Below are 20713 nucleotides of genomic sequence, written 5' to 3' on the forward strand. Positions count from 1 at the left end.
CAAAAACCTTTAAAAGAATCTGAGATCCTCATTGTGAATGTTCCTGTCTGATTTTTCTAAACTACTACTTTTAAAGTGCCATCAGAAGTTTGGAAGTCTCAAAATTGCTTTTACGCTAAAGGTGCATTTTGTTTGGAAAAGTGGGATTCTGCATTCTGTGAAATCTATATGTTTTTTGAATGACTGTTGGGGAAGAGACAGTCCGATAGTTTGAAGCACTGCTCTAATATCAAGAAAGGCCAGGATGCAGAGGCATCTGCCTTCACTGTGACTAAAATGTTTACTTTAGCAAACACTGCTCTATTAAATTTCAAAGTGGTGCTCTTTGAATTTTAAATTGTAAAGGAAACCTGGCCTCCATTCTTGAAAGCTTTGGTTTAAACATAAAAAGGAGAAAGCAGCTTTGAAGTTTGAATGAGATGCATGAACTCTCCTTTTTTCACTGAGTTTGAAGAACTTATAGGGCAGGCATGCGGGCTATTTATTATTCTAACTTATGACTTGAGTGATATTCTTATTTCTTCATCCTTGACCATTTCTGCTTTTTTAAAAAGAAAAAAAATAGAATTTGGGGTTAATGTGAGGTTTCATTTATTATTCTCCAATCAAGGAATGTATGTAACAAGATAATTTTATACATTTTTCTAAACAAATCATTTTATTGCTCTTTAATGGGCATCTAATTTTTAAAATTACATGTAGATTTCAAGGTTTTTATTAGTGCTGTTCATCCATTTTTCCAGAGTTTACTATGTACATAAAAGTAAAAATACAGAAAATTTGTATTTTTGGCATAGATGCTCACCTTAATGAGTATTTATTTGGGCAGATGTGTGTTTGCATAATTGAACAATTCATGGACCAAAGATAATTGAGCATTACAATCAGTTATGTCACCTGTTTACAAATGGGAGTCATTAAGTCCCTACTTTGCTTACTGGAATAAACTTTTTAAACTAAATAATTACAAATGCACATTCACATAATAAGCCCTTTCAGGGTCAGTTCATTTTACCTACTTTGATGAATAATAATCCTGATTGTATTCAGTTTCTATTTTAAAATAAAATAAACATTTTATTATAAAATCTGTTAAAGCATTACTTTTAGCAAGTAAATACATTAAAAGAATTATAAGAATTATAAAATATTGAATGAAACTTATCTAATTAACTTCAAATTTTCTTCCTAGAAATTTCACATAACATTTAAAGAAAAAAAGGTCGGGGGGGGCGAAGATAACAGCATTATTCTCTTAGTACATATAATTACATCTTTCTTGATTCAACCATTGTTCCCACCAATAAACTTTTTCCATACAGAATGTGTACAAAGAGATGGCTAATTCATGTCTGCATGTGGCAAGAGAAGAAGAGAGTTGAGTCTCTTCTTCCAAAAATCTGTTTTACACTCCTTCCTTACTTTTGTCTTGCATATGAAAATTCCTTATTGAAACAGCCAATCAGAATGGACATCTGCCAGTTGGAACTCCGCTGAGCTTACAGACTACACAGCCACCCACCTGAGCTAAGCATCCCCTAGTACATCTCCAGTCTTGGAGGAAGTGGGCAGTAACAAGGAGCTTCTGAAACTGAGCAGCCCTCTTCCCAAGCATTTCACAAACTGCTATTTTGTGGAAGAAAAGCAGTGAACTTCTGTCACATAAACTCTAATAAATGCTGCATGACGTTTTCTTCTTCTGGAGATTTCAGGTACAGCAATAGATCCTGTAGTAAAGAAATCACAGAACTGTCAAGGCCCATACCTTGACTGTTTTGTAATTGTTTAACCTTGTGCCTTGCACTAAGAGTGACAATGTCAGAAGGAAGAAATGCAGTCATAATTTTATAACCTAATAGTTTCTGCCTAGGAATATTTTGCAATTTCAGTTTCACATAAAGAATATCCTAATATTAGAGCTATGCAATAATGGGTCAGAATGTCCTATGAGGTAATGTGCTCTCTGTCACTTGGTGGTTTTCCTGAAAAGAATGGTATTTGTGTAGCCGTACTATTTGGGAGGTACGACTAAACCTCTAAAAGAGTTCAAAAGTCTAAAGTATATGATTTTCAATGCCTTCTTTAGTATTTAGTTTTTCATGCCCATCACTTTGCATATTAGTAAATTAAATAATCTAACAGAGAAAGCCATATTAAACATTTAAAGTCAAAATTTATATATGGGTACCAATCGTTATATCTTTCTAATATTTATTTAAGTCAATGTATACTAATTTTTTTCAGTGCTAGTCATTGGAAATTAATTCAAATAATATAACTTAAATTATAATTAAACATCTTTTGAAATGACTGGCATGCATGAATATCAAACCACTAAAAAGATGATTTTGAGTTAATGCCAAATAGTTATAAAACACGAACAAGTTTTTAAATGCTTTTGTTCTACAATACTTTTTAAATACCACATCAACTGTAATATTTAAAATAGTAAACCCTTGTTTAATATAAATGGTAATCATCTCTGAGGATTCTTGACACATAAATCAATGTAACTAAAACACATCTGCTTATGACCAAATGCCCCTCAATGTTATTAATATTCTTTTTTAGAACACTTAAGAACTATTGTAATAATGTCATATGAAAAATGAAGTGGATTAAAATCCCCTAAACTTCCGAGAGGAAGAGAGAGAAATGCATACTTTTTAAAAGGAAAATAAAGGATTCTAATCTATCCGGTTTAAATAAATAAATGAATAGTTTTGATTGTACTGATGCTTGATATCAAATGAATAGTAAAATTTAACATCCCTGAGCTACAGCATACTGTAAAGTTTCTATAAAAAGATAATATTTTTTCTAGTCACACTAAGTATTTTAAATACCAAATTCCCTTGAAAACTTCCCAAACAAATACACTAACTACTCAGAACCTGGGAACAAAGAAATCTATTTGAAAGACTAGAAAAAAATTTGAATTGATACTGTGACATATTTATTGGGATAAACTGGAAATTGTTTTTAGACTTTTAGGGGTATGTTTGGCTTTGCTTAAAACATGGATAATTTATTTGATTTACTTGATTTAAATGAGACAAGATTACTATGTAATGCTGTAACTCACTCATTACTCAGTCATCCAGGGGGAAAATGAACTGTTCAGAAACATTTTCACATATGTAATTTGTATAAACCATAAGGTTATGATTAAGAAATCTTAGGAATATGTATGACTGTGACAGCAGCAGTAGTAGCAGCCCCTTTGTCTTCTTGCTATAGACAAGAATCTCCCCAAGAACAGAGGATTGCCTGTTTTTTATTTTATGAGTCAAGAAAGTTAGTATTTCTACTTTCAAGATACTGATTTTTTAAAAAATTACTTTCAAGGCATAAATATAACAATATGCTACTTCAGTCCAAGCTTCCACCACCAACAAGTTCCTAAATAGGAGGATTTCATACTATTTCTAGCATGTGGCTTTTCCCTTAGAACTCTCAGCATGTAATGTAGGGTTATTTTCCATTCCCTCCAAATTTTTAATGGAATGAATACATCACAGGATTATTTCAATTCTCAGTAGATTACACAGTCCAAATAAAGTTGTCCAACATCCGCAAAATTCCCCACCTCATATCACCCACTGCACAAGTTAAATGTAAATTTTCCATCTGGCCTTTTAAATAAGGACACTTTTATTGTTTATTATTATAACTATTTTAGGAATATAAATTCCTACAAACTTCCTTCAGTTTAGATACTTGACTCATTTGTATAGATTGTTACTAAAATTAGTAAAGCATTTATTACTAAATTTCTGATATATTCTTAATGTTTTGCTATGCTTATTTTATCCATATTCTCATATTAATTTCCTTTCTTATAGATTTATCAAAATCATAGTGATGTATGTTAGTAAATAAACAACAGCATATTAAGCACAACCATATGAAAAATACTTTGTTGTAGAAGACAAAAAGATAAATAAATCCTGGGCTCTGACTTTGCAGTCCAGGGGAAACATGAACATGAATATTTAAGTCCTAGGAACGAAGATAAAAATCTCTATGATGAAAGAGTCCAAGGTGAAAAGGAGAGATTATTTCCAATTGTGGAATTCTAGAGGGATGTTAATGTTTCCACAGGTGACAAAAATATTCTATGGAGAGGGAGTCCCCATTACTGGCCACAGTGTCACTTTCTCTGGGATGGCTGGTATCCATGGCCTAGGATGTATCTGGTGCGGTGTCTCCAATCCAAAATCAAAATGACACAGATTGAAAGAGTGCTCCATTTATTTTAGAAAATACGTTTTCTCTGAGTTTTCAATTTCTTCTTCTGTAAAGTACATCTTTTCTAATCTATATTCATGAGAACTTCTATAAGTTTGAGTAACAAATGGAATCAGGTACAAAAAAAAAAAAAATCACTTTGAAAATTCCCACTTGAAATAGCAGGCTCTTTTGTCAAATTCTTTATGTATATTTAAATATGGATTTTTGAATAAAAGTTCTTGAGAAGTACAAAACGTAAATGTATTACTGATACATTACTACCCATCACATGAAGAGAACTCCAGTTCTAAGGAGACATTAGAAAATTGACAGTCTGTGAAAGTTAAGAGTATTTACTATCATATTTCAAGCCTTAATTAGTTACAAAGAGATAAGTGATGCCCCTTAGATTATTCTTTTTATTCAGAAAACACACCAAACAAACAAACAAAAAAAGAAGTCAACCAACTTATTTTCAAAACAAAATATACAGCATGATTTGAAAAAACATCAACGTAAAGCAGCCAGAGTTCAATGAGATTCAGTCTTTATGATGTTAAGGTCAGTCTCTTAAACCATGTAACTACATTCCTAGTTCTATAGTGCAATAGTTGACATTCTTTCTCTTAAGACTCCTTAAATTCTCTAAATTACAATGTTTTACCTTTTCAACACAAAAACATTTTAATTTCCCTTGCATTTTTCTGCTAAAATCGTAATCCTTTTCTAAAAATCATGGACTCTCCCAATGGGTTACTAATAAAGTTACCAATTTAACAAATAAATAGAATTGTATAGATCAGAATACAAAATGTATTAACCTTTTATATTTTATTCGTATGAATACAAAAAGTAGTTTTTGCTATTAAGAATGTAGGCCGACAATAAATTTTAATTTCTCTAAAAAATAAACAAAGTACAATAAAAAAATCACATTCAGAATAAAAACTCGAATATTATGAACTAATTCAAAATCACAACAATCATATTTGTAAACTCCTGTAATCTAAAATCCTGAAAATGATAACCTGCAACTAACAAAGAAAAGATCATTTGGGGTTTTTTCTTTATTCATTCCAAGGTGATCACTTGAAATACTCCTGTTTTCAGAAGAAACTATTGCATTAGGCAAACTATTTAAATATTAACAAGTTTTCATCAAATATTAACTTTAAACACATTAGAGATCATTTAAATCTGAGAGATACACTAACTTAAGATAATACAGTTATGGGGGCATACAATTAGTGGCACTTTGTAATAAGCAATTTCACCTCACGTAATGTATTCTAAAGGGTACAGAAAGATATTACAAGAAATGATGATAAAATTTACCTAAAGACTATAAACTGATCAATGTTTTAGAACTTTCCTCAGACCTCACAGAATAATATGTGCTCATTCATTCAGGCAACACTAAGTGTACTGAGAAATTCTAATGCTGCTTTTACAATTTTTGAGAAAGAAAAATAAGGGAAAGGTCAGCAATAATAGTGGTTTAGAGCTTAGGTTAAAAGAGTTATATAGTTGTCAATGTTTCTGTGTAATCCTAATGGAGACGAATGTGGGTGTATTCATGAAAATAAGTGAGCAATGCTAATTATTTCCAATTGTTATTGCCTTCCGTCTTACAGGATTGCAAAATTCACTTGCAAGATACTTGACAAAAACATGGGACTTCAAATCAACTACTGTAGGAGTAAATGCAACCATATTTCTGTTAATACTTTAGAATGCTTTGAATAGTTTGTAACCTCAAAGAAATTTAATCTCAAGTTAACAAAATAAAATTAGACTAGGATTCTTACAGTTTGTGTAGTCTTATTTCTAAGATGTTTTATCTTGAATAATAAAGGTCCCCTTCTTACCGCCACCTGAACTTGGACTCTGCATTAATTAAACATTTGTTTATTTACTTTCTTTTTTAATGTTAGCCTAATTTTTAACCTCCACCATTATCTTCATGTTTTTCCTTCTGTAAACTTTACACTAATGTTGCTAATTACGATAGTAGGATGTACACTGAGTTCTACAAACAAATCTAAAGCATTTAAGATCCACTTGATCTTGCTAATTACAGGTAGAAAACAAGTCAAGCAAAATTTTTCTGTAGGCACAAACATTTGGTTCTTAATTTCACTGACACTGAGTTTCTACGTAACAGGGATTTTTTCTTCAGAATTGTATAGGGTTATGTGTATAACTCTAGAGCTTTATTTTAACACAGTAAGAAAAAATGCTGTTTCTCTGATCTCTTTGACTTGGGGTAACAGCAAAGCTGAGTCCTTGTAATATCACAAGACTAAATTTACTTCCAAACTAGAAATTTTAGGCATTTCAAATGCAGTACTTGAATATTCAGCTTACTTAATAGAAGTGAAACATTACCATGATGCAAGGAGATTCCTACTTAGAGAAATATATTTCCATGATATGCTTTCACATTCTAAGGTTTTCATTAACATTTGAAAATGTACGTCATTCAACACAATAGATATGAATTTAAGATCCTATGGGACTCATTTTCCTCGCTGATCATGAATGAAGCACATTATAAATAATGGTGACTGTGTATCCACCCCAGTGAGCAGCTTTGCTCTTCTTCATTTACATATCAAGACTTAGGCTGTTTAATTATCTTCCCCCATTTATGTAATTCAGATGTCTCAATGGCTTCCTCACATTTGTAAATCAATAAAGAGCCTCAACTAATACTGCACAATAATTTTTTCAAATTTTCATTACTGATATACTCTCTTGGTTGACAGTTATATACTCTTTATTCTTATTAAGATTTATTATCTATATACGGGGTACAAGTAATAAAAGGCATAAACCAATATCAGTGTTCTGCTAGAAATAGTTACCTTGGCAATTGTCAATGTTAATTTTAACATGTTTCGACCCCAGCCCATGACAACAGCTTTCCTTTCCTCTTTCCTCCTAGATACATTGTCTATACCATGGGAATTTAAAGCTGCTTCTTTGTATAAACTCTTAAACATCCTATGTCCTGCACAGCTGATTTTAAAATTTTTGTTGACAGATTATCTTAGTCCTGGGCTTGATTGTTGTCAATCTGTTCTTGTTGATTTCCCTGCTCCATTCTGTATGAGAGGAGTTCACCTCTTTGGAGTACATTTCCCAGGATCCACACTCAACTGACTTCTGGCTGCAATGAACAATGGAGACACTGGGATTGTGGAAGGCAATGGAAAGAGAGAAGTCAGTGTATTCTCACCTTTATCTTTGCAGTTTTTAAACTATGGTTCTTCTGTGGTTTCAGCTTGCATCTGACAAGCCCGCTGTGGTTCCAGCTTTGGGAGGATGACTGATCTCTGGTCTCTAGTAGCAGGACCCTTTATTTCTCCAATCTAAGGGTGGGAGTAGCTTTCTACTATTTCTAATCTCTGAGTTATTCCATCATTCCCTTTATGATTTCTCCAAATTCACATCTCCTGTGTAAACAATTCCTAGGATGAAATGTCATATTATAAGTATTTTAAGTGGTGTCTGTTTTCCTGATTAGAGTCTGATACATCAGTCTTACATATTATTACAGTTATATGAAATATTATGTTATTGTTTTGATTGCATTTTATATATCAGAATATTAAGATTTGGAGATATCAATCAAGTTTCTTAAGCCATGATTGGTAGTAACTGATGGTAAAAATTGAATTTGAATTCAGATTTGTCTGCCTCTTCAGCCAGTGCCTTTAAACAGAATATGTGTTTTGTATGGTAATCTGTATATTCATTAGAAAGTACCTACATTTTTCCTTACTGGAGCTAAGTTTTCAATGATTATAATATACAGCTAAAAATAACTCATTTTCCTTTACTTTGTGAGAGGAACTTCTGAGTGACACAATATGACTTATGTTTTAGAAAAATAACAGAGTGCTGTGCTGCAGATAGACTCTCAGGGCAAGGGCGAAAGCCTGGAGACTTGGCAAGAGACCATGGGATAGTCCAGGCAAGAGATCATGGTGGCCCAGAGTGCTGCTGTTGCAGTGATGATAAGTATTCACATTCTGGATATAGTTTGAAAGCAGAGCCAACGGAATGTTTAGATGAATTAAATGTGTAATTGAAGAGAAAGAACTATTGCCATTGCTGAGATGAGGAAGACAGTGGGAGAAGCATATCTTCAGGGGGGCATGTGGATCGCAAGTAAAGTTTTACATATGTTAAGTTAATTCTTACGAATTATGTTATGTCATCATAAAAACTAACTTTCTGGTGACAGAAATGTGACTATCATGAAGCACCCATATGTATGATTGTAATCTAAGGAATGCAGAGAAATTTTAGTCCAACTTAGCAAACTGTTGAGACAAAAATACTAATGTCATTTGAAAAAGTCAAATTCAGAAAAGAAGCAAAATGATCAAGGATGCTTTCCAAGTCTTGGGTAATGTCACTGTGAAGATTTCTAAAGAGACACTCAGGCCTGGGGTGACAGCCATCCCCAACACTGAGCACACAGCACCCTCTTTGCCTCACAGACTTGAAAACTTGACAAATCCTATGGTTTGAAGCAAATTAAAGATTTATATAGTTTATAATTAAGCATAACTTATTTTAGATACTCAGACTAACTTGTGTGTTCATGTCTATTTTCTGCCCATTGGCTGTTAATCCAAAAGCAGATTTTTGCCATCTTTCTATCATTTGCCCCTTTGTTGTTGTAAGCCAAGTTCTCAAATAGACAGGCAATTCCTTAAATACTGAGGTGAGTTTGCCAAAAGGTTTAGTGCAAAAATGAGTTCAAATATAGTATACGACAGTCTATAAAAATGAAACCGGGGCAAAAAGAAAAAAAAAGTGTATATGAAATACATTGCACATGACAATCATAAATCCAAGCTTACAGACACACAGAATTGCCGCTCTATGTGTAACTGAGACTGCAGTTTCATTATAGGTCCTTTCTCAGAGACTTTACTTTCTAAATCCACTAAAGATTTCATGTTTCCTGCCAGTCCAAAGGAAACAATTTTTAAAAGATGTCTTTCTTTATTTTGATGCTTATGAGTGTTGGCTAGTAGTAATATATTAAAAATTGTATTATCATTTTGATATTTGAAGGTAATCTCATACTTAAAAGCACATAGTATCAAAATGTGAAAGCAAACTGGGTGGATTTTCTCCATTTTATAAACCATTGTATTTAGAATTAGGAATAATTCATTCATTTACTAAAATAATTAGGGACTTTCTTTTCTTTTACAAGCTGGAGAACACAAAGTCATAAAACATGTAGAATACATTTCCCTTTAAGGGTCCTTTACCTATATTTCCAGAACAAATAATAATTGCCACAAAGGCTAGAAATTATTTCCAGCTGTTTTTCCAATGTGGGAAATAAAATTCACCTAAGGGTTGTTAGTTTTCTACAGGAAGACTGGATGTTGCTTAGAGAATTTCTCAATACTATGTCTTAGAAGTGGGATCTCAGGTATACTTGACTTAAGGTGTAGGCCCTTAATTCCCTTAAAGAAAACACCAAATAATAACTTGCATCTTCAAATTTATGACCATTTGTATATCACTCATTAACTGAGATATGCAGCAATGATTTGACAGTTTACTATTTAGACACTATTCTAAATATTGTTTACACTGCAATGACAAGTTGACTGTCTGTATTGTCATAGTCTATATAAAAATAAATTAGTAAATAAAAACACTTTAAATTTAATTACACAGATACTCTGGTAAAGACAATGGTTGTTTATTAAAACATAATAAGCACTATCCCTCCTCAACACTCAGTGAAATATAACTGTAATAAAAAATTAAGAATACATTTGAAATTACCAAAAAAAAAAAATAAGGGAGAATAATCTGATGTCATAAACCTCCAAAATAATGAGAATGGACGAAAAGAGTAGAACTTAGAGGTTCGTGGCATTGGTTCTAACTATCATCCTACACTTCCCTGCTTAAAGACATGGTAGATAAGAAATGTGGCTAGAATATAAAATATTTGGTCCACAAAAGTTAGTTCAGAGAGGAAATTAATTGGGTCTCAGAAGAAATTCAAGGAGAAGCTAAACAAAATATATCAGTACAAAGAGAAAATGTTGGAAAAATTTTCTACTTATCATCCAAATGAAATAAAATGACATATAAAATATACATACTGCAGAGTAAAAAAAAAAATTTAAATAACAATAACTCAGTCTAAAAAAATGTAAATCAAAGAAGAGCAGGTGTGATTGAAACTACTCCTGTAATTAATTTTAATGTGCCCAACAAAATCCAGTTTTTCTTTATAGATGGATGCTATCTATGGAAACAGCTAAGGGCTACATTGTCCTTGCATCCAAATGTGGACATATATATAACTAAGCTGTTGCCAGTGGAATGAACAGAAATAACATATGGAATGTCTGTCTCTCTTGTTTAAGGGAAAATCTCTGGCCCTGGGGATATGTATTTTTTCCTTCTGTCTGACAAGGATGTCAATAACTAAAATAAACTTGAAAACTATGTGTTGAAAATCTGGAGTCATAATTAGCCCAAGTCCTTAAATGTCTATATGCAGAGCCACTCTTCAACCTGGGACACCCATGCTGAGTCATCAGATAAACATAGAATAAACTTTTATCTGGTTTGAGCGATTGTATTTGGAGGTTTCGTAGTTATTGACTAGCTCAAGTGCAAAATTTCCAGGAGAGCGTGAGTAATGAAACAATTAAATAAGAAAATAAAATCATTTAAAAACAAACACAAAAATTAGAGATTAAAAAGAGGATGAGATTAAAAAAACAAAACAAAACAAACTACAGAACTAAGGGAATAGATCAAATGCCAAAATAAAAGGAAAACTAATAGATTTAGAAACAGAGGAGCAGGATAGAAAAAAAATAAAATAGAAATTCTGATACAGATTTAATACCTGAGATAATCACAATAACCACAGACAAAGCAGTTAGAAGATAATAGTTGCATAATTCATATAATATAACACCATGAAAACTTATATTCCTGAAGTAGAGAATTCAAAAAATAGAATGAGAAATTATTCAGTGTTGTAGCGTAAGGGAAAAAATGCCTGAAATGAAAGAAGAAGGCACCTGTGGACTGGTTGACACATCATTTTCCAGGAAAAGGTTGATACAGTACACCTAAAAATGAGTCATATCATAACTATACTATTAAATATCCAGGATAAAGAAAGGATTTCTTCTCATCTGGGAAGATTAATAAAGACACTTACAAGAAGAAAAAAATAAGGTTTATTTGAGACTTCACTTTGTAACATTGATTATCAGAAGATAAATCTATGTATACAAAGTTCTGAGAGATAAAGATGAAACAAAGACTCCTTGGACACTGGCCACAGTATTACTCAATTACAAAAGCAAAAAGGATATTTTCTCAAGTATGAAATTATTTAGGTAATACATCTCATATAATCCTTTTGTGACAAAAATCCCAAATGTTAAACAAAGTCAATTATCAAATGAACGAAAATATAAAACTGGCAGTGAAGATGTTGATGTAAAGAGAATTAAAAGTAGCATCATACACACACAGGGACACACACACAGGAGGGGTCTCCAAAAAGTTTATAGAATGATTCATTCTTTCTTTTCATTCTATCTTCCATGACCTTTTTGAAGTACACTCTTATAAACAACTGTAGGTGTAATGCTTACAAAACAAATAATTGCCTTAAATCATAATGATAAAATAAAATAATTTATACAATTGTTATGAAAAAGAAAGAAATGTAAAAATTATAACATATTTCCACTCTACTATCCTGTGTTAAAAGTAGGAGCAAACTCACAAAAAGACCAAGTACATGGACTACTTAGATCCATTACACAGAATTTATTTATCTAAAAAATGCAGAAGAAAATAAGTAAAATCAGAGCACACAAAGAAGAAATCAAAATATTCTAGAGGTAATGGAAAGATAAAAATTGGAGCCCAAAATCTTCAAAGGAGTTGCCAATGATAATATCCGATTTTGTGTGAGTCAATTCACATGTTTTCTGTCCCTCTCTCAGCCCTGCCTTGTATATAGGATTATAAACCTATAATAATGATACTAAACATGGAATAATGTTAATCCAAGCTGCTTTAATGTGTGCCAGGGACCATCTTCTCTGAACCCCTGCCCCCCATCAACCTTAGAGTTTACATAATTTAAAATATAAGAACGAGGCGAGGTCTCATACATCCAGCATCAGAACAGAGGCCATTCATCACCCTTTTCAGGCTTACACTGCCTGATTTTAGTACATTCCTTAACTTAGGGCAGGAACAAGAACAAGGATCAGTTTCCTAGATGTCTCAGGCAGTCACGTTAATAGGCCTATTAATAAACCCTACCCTGCAGCTAATTACCCCATCATTTATAGCCGGAGTAAATTGATACTGTAAGAAGCTGAAACACATAGATTTTTAAAAACACACATAATGACTCTACCTCATAATGTGTTTCATAAACCCTTATCCTTATCAAATAACATACCCTATGATGAAGAAACATTTATCTAAAGTTTATTAAATCCTTTGGTTTTTCCTGTTTCTTTTTCTTCTGTTCAATTCAAATAAAATTAAATTTAATGTTTATTAATAGGGTTTATGTATCATCATCCCACTTTAAGAAAAGAACTTATTGTATCTCCAATCTATTTGTTATTAAATCTGTGTTTCTGCATAGGATGGGTAAGTATATGGAATGACATCACCTAATGCTAATAATGACTATTTTTAGATCGTGGTAATAATGGCCAAATACTGTCTTTCAAGTTAGAGAACTGATTAGACTGTGACTCAGATTCTAATACCTTTACTTCTGTGTTATGACAAGGAATACCCTTATGCACAAATTTCAAGCTTACTAGTTTGGGGAGCTTCCATCTGCTTGCAGTAAGCAGGCACAGGGAATTGGGAAAAATGCCTGTAGTCAAAAAGCATGTTGAACAATCTCGCATAGGCACTGGAATTGGCCAGTGCTACTGAAGGGAATGTGTAATAGTTTAATTTTAATGTTTCAATTTGACTGGGACGAGGAATGCACCACAGATAGCTGTCAGAACATTATTTCTGAGTATGCCTGTGAAGGTGTTTCTAGAAGACATCAGCATTTGAATCATTAGACTGAGTAAAGATGATCACCTTCAACAGGGTAGATGGGAATCGTCTAATCAGTTGAGGGTCTAAATAGAACAAAAAGGCAGAGAAAGGGCAAATTTGCTTTCTCTGCTTGAGCTGGGCTGTCCATTTTCACCTCCTTTGTACATCAGCACTCCTGGTTCTCCAACCTTCGAGTTTGGACTGTAATTACAACATCAGCTTTCCCAGGCCTCCAGCTTGCAAAAGGTAGATCGGGGGACTTCTCAGGCTTCATAACCATGACAGCTGATCCCTACTAACAAATTTCTTTCTATGTGTTTATATACGTCTTATTGATTCTCTTTCCCTGGAGAACCCTGGCTAATACAGGACAGAAGTAGGACCTCACATTGGCCACCGGCAGATCACACAGTGCTATTCAAAGTGTGAGAGCTTATTAGAAATGCAAATTTTGAGCCATACACTGGAAAGGAGGCCAGTGACCAGGTTATTCATTTTCTACTTCTTTTGACTTCATACAACTAATTAAACACTTGTGTTCAAAGTTCAAAACAATAGCTCCATCATCATAAGCAAATTGTTTATAACTTTAAGCCTAGAGAACTGATACCATCTATATTAGTCTGTTTTGTGTTGCTATAACAGAATACCTGAGATGGGTAATTTATAAAGAACAGAGGTTTATTTAGCTTACAATTCTGGGACAGCTGCATCTGGAGTGGGCCTCAGGCTGCTTCTAGTCTTGGCAGAAAGCAGCAGGCAGCGAGCAGGTGCAAGCAGATCACATGATGAAAGGTAGCAAGCAAGAGAGAGAGCGGTGGTGCCAGGGTCTTTTAAACAACCAGCTCTCACAAGAACTAATAGAGTGAGAACTCACTCACTACCTCTCCCCCATCCCACACCAGGGAGTGCATTAATCCATTCATGAGGGATCTGCCCCATGAGTCAAAGAGCTTCCAACACTGCCACATTAGGGATCAGATTTCCACATGAGTTCTGGGTGGACAATATATCCAAACTCCATCACCATCTAAAGCAAATATGAGACAAAATTAGGCCCAGGAAGGTTAGCCCAATATATCCTTTGGCACCATCCTTGGATCTGTGATGATCTTCTTTTCCAAAATATTCTTTGATTGTTTCTTCACTGTTTGTAATAAGTTGTGCATTAATTTTAAATAAAAAGGACATTCTTCTTTTAAAATAACCACACAAATAAATATATAATTAGAAATTATGGTAAGACCTATAAAGCAAAGAGGCAAAATGCTTTGAGAAAATATAAAAATATAAACAGACACACATTACTTTGCAATGGCAGGATCTGTCTGGCACCACCAAATTTTAATGACTAATCTCAACATCACTAATAGTGGAAAACGGAGCCATTACGTATTTCTTGATGTGATGCAATAATACAAGACTCCACCTGGTAAATACTCTCGTTCATTGTTTTACTCTGACTCTGATCAGCCTTTATTCTAACATCTAGTTTATAAATAAAAGTAATAAAAGTGATTAAGGAACAAGTTTAATGTCTTGAGAATAGAGACAAATCCGAAAGGTGGGGTGCATTACAGATCAATCTGATCTCTTCAAAATTTCATGGAAAAATAAAAATAAGGAGACTGTTACAGAGAAAAAGAGACTTATGAGATGCACCAACGAAAAATGTGTGTGATCCTTAATTGGGTCCTATTCTTAACAAATCAACCTGTAAGATATATTTTGGGAAAAAATAGAGAAATTGGAAGAAGAACTGGGTATCAGATGGTATTAGGGAAATTTTTAAATGATTTGCTTGTAGAGAATAGTATTATAGTTATGTAGGTAAATATCTCTGTATTTGAAATGCATATTAAAATATTTAGAGATGAACTATTATTGTCTTTTAATATAAATTAATTCAGCAAAAATTGGAGCAAATATGGGAATTAGTAACAATGGATAAATTTAGGTGATAGGTATGTGAAGATTCATTATGCTTTTCTCTATTTTTCTGTCTATTTAAATTTTTTTTTATTATAAACAGGAAAACAATGTAGATATGAGACAAGAAATATATGGTATGTACTGTAAGATATTCCACTTGAGTCTATGGCATATATCATCACCCAATTATGTCAGTCCTTCCTAATGACTCAAGAGGTGGCTCCTGATTCCTTCTCAATCAAGCACTTCTCATAGTTTTGAACATTAGGTTAAAGTTAGCACTTGAGTTAAAAATAAACTATTCCCCACTCTTGTGAGAAAGAAAAAGTTTAATATCATGAGTAAATATGCATCCATTGTATGTCAAAAGAGTAGACAAAATAAAACCCCAGGTATATGATACAATTTTTATTTTTAAAATGTGCTTATATAAATATATAAAAAAAGAATACACAATAAAATGCTAATAATGATTATTACTCAGAGTTGGAATTTCAGTGATGTAGATTTCTATTTTGCTACTGTATTTTTTAAAGTTTGTAAAATAGATTTATATTCCTTTTGCAAGCAGAAAATAGTTAGGTTTAAATAATTTTGCTTACAAAATTAATCCAACAGGAAAAATTTATTTTGACAGACACGTTGACAAATAATATTAATTAGTTTTTAAAATTTTATTTAATAAAATTTATATTTTAAAATTGTTTTAAATTTACAGAATATTGGGACGATAGTACAAAGTGTCCACAATATCCCACACCCAGTTTCCCCTATTTTAATATAACAATACGTTTTTCAAAATTAATAAACCATTAATAGCTAAAACTCATACTCTATTCATAATTTCTTAGTTTTTAGCTCAATGTCTTTTTTTCTATTCTAAGATCCCATCTAAGATAACACATTGCATTAGTCATCATATCTCCTTAAGTCTCCTCTTGGCTGTGACATTTTGTCAGGCTTTCCTTGTTTTTGATGATCTGAGAGTATTGAGGAATAGTGGTCAACTATACCTTAATTGGTATCTGTCTGATGTTTATCTCCTGATTAGTCTGGGGTTACGTATTTTTGAGAGGAAGACCACAGAGGTAAAGTGCCATTTCATAAAATTATACCAAGGATTCATACCATCAAAATGACTAATCACTGTCGATGCTGACCTTGATTACCCAGCTGAGTTAATGTTAGTCATTTTTCTTCAGTGTAAAATTACTGCCCCTTTCTTCCCACCCTTGCCTTTTCCATACTGTTGTCTTTGGAAACAATGAATTTGTTTTTAGCCATTGCCTCTCTCATATATATGAGACAGGAAACAAATTAGTAAAATTTAATAATCATGTATTTTGAGGATATTTAAAGAGATTTTTAAAAATTAGTGTGTACTGGAAAACAGAAACTCTAATAATTTTTTGATACTTATTGAGTGTTAACTATTTGCTAATCACTATATGAATTATCACATATAATCATTTATGTAACTATAATGGAAGTATTATTATCCCATTTTATAGATATATAAGGAACTGAGTAAGAGGCTTATCTTTCCAAGACCACACAACAAGCTGCATAACTATTTTTCAAATCCAAGCTTCTGTGTGATTCAAAGACATAATTTATAATACAACACAATAGTGTCTCCTAAGATATTAGATGCTTTTCAAAAAGGAGAAATCTCTAACATTCATTCCATGGTGTCTAGACATTAAATTTTGGTGAAAAGGGAAAAAATATTAGAGATTATGTGATCTTTCAGCAGGCTCAGACTAGTTGGTTGCTATCTATTAAATTTTATTATTGGATTTTTGTTGCTTAGTGAGCTACGTTGCCTTCTTTATCCTTATTCACTTAAATCCCTCTGGCATAAACTTCTTTTCAAGGTCATATTAATGATATTTCTGTATTTCATAGAATAAAAAAGCACCTTGTAATATAATATCATCAATAAATGAGTCTACTATTTATTCTGTCAGGAAAGCCAAGCATAAAGCAGTATTTAATTAAGTCTATTTTATGCCAAAATAAGTGAATAGTGCAGTTCTTTCCTCCCTATTATGTGAAAATACAAGCCAGCTTTTAGTAAAGAAAATGTGAAAGTATAAAAAAGAAAAGTAAATTAGCATTAATGCTGATTTTTAAAATTGCATTTAAATAACTGATGTGTCAGGGTAAAAAAACTGAATGAAGAAAATCCCTAAAGGATATAATACTTTACAAGTTCTCAGCAGGGCTTCAGAGTTAATTTTCCTTTTCCGTAGCCAAAATATATAAGATAAATAGATTGAGGTATAAAGAAACACCTGATAAAATTGTTATAGATGTCACTTTTGTAAAAGATCTCAGGATATTAATATACACAAAACAACCAAATTTCTCTACATTACTGATTTTCAGTAAACAAACCTGTCTGTAATTTTCAAAAAAATATCTTTTCAATTTGTTTTACAAACCTAATAAACACCTCAAGAGCTACCATGAAAATGTTAGCATTGAGCTTTTCTTTAAATTGTATTAAAAAACAGGCCCAGAAAAGTTACTTAATTTGACTAAAGTCACACAGGAAATTTGACATTGAAATCAGATCTTGAACTGTCATTTGTATTCTCTATGTCAAGTAATGATAAGTATGGAGAAAGTTTAATATGAAAAAAAAAAAAAGCCTCTTTTTGTAGCACTTAAATTCACAGTCAGTTGGCAATGACGATTAGCATTTGAGTAGATAGAAGGCAGTGGAACTTTTGGTTTTCATTAACATCACAGGTCAGTAGGCTCGGAATTAAAAGATGAGCTTGGATTTTTATTTAAAAAACCAGTAAAATGGTTGTCAGCACAAAAAGCCAAAAAGAACTAGAAATAATCCTTAACTTTTACTGATTTTTAACAAGGCACATATTTTTATTCCCTCAAGGCCAGGGCCTTTGCAGCCTTTACCAATATTGCAGGCCACAGAACCCTGTAAACTACTAAAAAATGAACATTTCATCCTTGGCTGATTATTGTTATTGCCTCTGTATTTACATTGTGCAGTGTATATAGATAGATATAACTTATCTATTTTTCCATTAAACAAAATCATTACTGGCATGTAGAGGTTTGGAACTGGCTTCTGTATTCCTGCTCTCTTTCTAAGATGTGATGTCCTCATTCTAGCTGTGTTAGCTTTTTGTAGCAGCAGTTATTGTTTGCAAAATGAAATAGCACCACCTTGTATCCTGAAGTAAAGCTACAGCTTCTATAAATCTCAGAAGGTTTTGATATGGATTTCAAATATATGTACTGATGAACAGGTTATGAAGCAGATGAAATTTAATTACAGTTCTGCTCTATGCTAGATTCAGCTGTATTATATTACTCAACCCCTAAACTGATATTACTATATTCAACCTCTCCCCTCCCCCTTACTTTTTCTCTAACTCTAAATTTACCCTGATACAGCCAAATCCAGAAAATATTATATGTTTAATTGTGTAATATCTGTCAAATGGTAAATAGCCTCTACTACCTCACAAAAACAATGATGGGTTGAATATAAGATCGCCTCTAACTTCATTATCTTATGACTTCATCAGTCTTCACATACATACAGAATAGAGCATAGTTCCTAAACGATACAGTAGATAGATGCTTGAAGTAGGTATGATCTCATATAAGAGCATAGACAAATGCTTTTATGTCACATAAATCTATAAATATCAACTAATTTACCTAATTATAATTTTTGAAGTTTCTGTGATAGGAATCTATGACATTTCTTTAGCATCTTTTAAATAGATTTAACTGACCATAAAAATGATTTTTGTCAAATCTAGGCATGGATGTCAAAACCCTTAACCAGGGTTAAAAAATGGTATTCAGTGAGTTCCTTATACAGGTGAGACCTGAGTTTATACTTGTATTTGTGACTTAGTAAAATTGTGAAGTGCCTCATGATGCTACATTAAAATATTAAAATGTTTCTTTAAAAGTACATATATATTATGTTATAAATCTTATTTTAGAAAGTTCTTTTCTGTATAAATCATTGTACGTTTTAAGCAAATTTCACAATTCATCAGAAATATAAAGAATATTAAAAACTTATTTGTACAAATTCTAAGCTTTCAAAAGCTACTGTATGAGTTTGCGATTGTCAGAATAACATCTGCATTATAATTTCTACATCAGTGGCTTCATGACTTCTTTAAATTGTTGGCCACAAATATAATAATGTTAAAGGGAAATGAGCTATCTTGTTTTTCTCCTTACCAACACAATATTATTCTCACAGATGCATAATTTCCAAGTAGGGGTGACCTTATATTTTGGATCATAAGAGTAGAGTTTATGCCACAAAATCAAAATATATGTAGGAATACTCAAGCCAAATCAGGTGCCTGGAATTTTACTTCTCATTCCTTTGATTGCTTTATAATCTGATCTTATGCAAGGAAAGGTCACTTGTCACTTTCTTGTATTACAAATGCCTGTTCATAAGTCTCTTCTACTAGACTGGAAGGTATCAGAAAGTTTGCATCATTTCTGGCTTATTGTCTTAATACAAATCCCTATAGTAGTGACTGATATGTAAGAGGTGCCCAATAAATACGTTTCTATAAATGCATTTTTTCACATAATTGACAGAATGAGGAGTATGTGGTATAAAAAGTTCACAAAACTGAAATTCCCAGCTGCACTCCTACTCACAACTAACAACCATGATAATATGATATACTTAGTAAAAAAGGGGGGAAAAGCATATCTTTCCCTATAGTTTCAAGTAGAAAACAGGTAACCTCCTTCCATTTAATTCTTCCATTATATACTTTACCATATTTAAGAATGGTAGGTATGCTCTTTATTTTTATCAGAATTAGAAAGAATGAGGCTTGGTTTATGGAAATTCCCACCTTCTGCAGCCTGTGTAATAACTGTAATCCATTAAGATGTTACACACATTTTATTTCAAACTAAAGAGTAATTCAAATAACTGTTGATCTTGTTTTGATCTTCTGAGTTAGTTTAAGTTAATGTCTACTTTATCAAAAAGGTGCTCAATAAATATTGTTAAATGAATACATGAATCTTATTCTATGTATATTAAAATAAAATACATCTATACATCAATACATCTTGAACTAATGTGGTAGATAAAGGTCTTATGTAATTAAAATACTCTTGATATAAGAAAATATTGCAAGGGTTTTCTGTTTGCAAGTATAAAATTAATAATAATAAGAAGAAGAACATCCACGTAGGATTTTGTTTTATCTATAGAGGAATTTAAAAAATATGTCTGGGAACTGGAAAATAGTTTTAGGGTAGTAAATGAGTATTTGAATCTATCAGACATTCAAGTTCCCAGCATATCCATTCTTCAATAAAGCTAGACAATTGCTCAGTTCTCATCTGCTGTGAGTCTTATTTTAACCTAATTTTAAGCTCTACTGCCTTGACACATTAATAAAAA

Source organism: Cynocephalus volans, chromosome 5 (genome assembly GCF_027409185.1).
Source record: "Cynocephalus volans isolate mCynVol1 chromosome 5, mCynVol1.pri, whole genome shotgun sequence".
Classification (NCBI taxonomy): domain Eukaryota; kingdom Metazoa; phylum Chordata; class Mammalia; order Dermoptera; family Cynocephalidae; genus Cynocephalus; species Cynocephalus volans.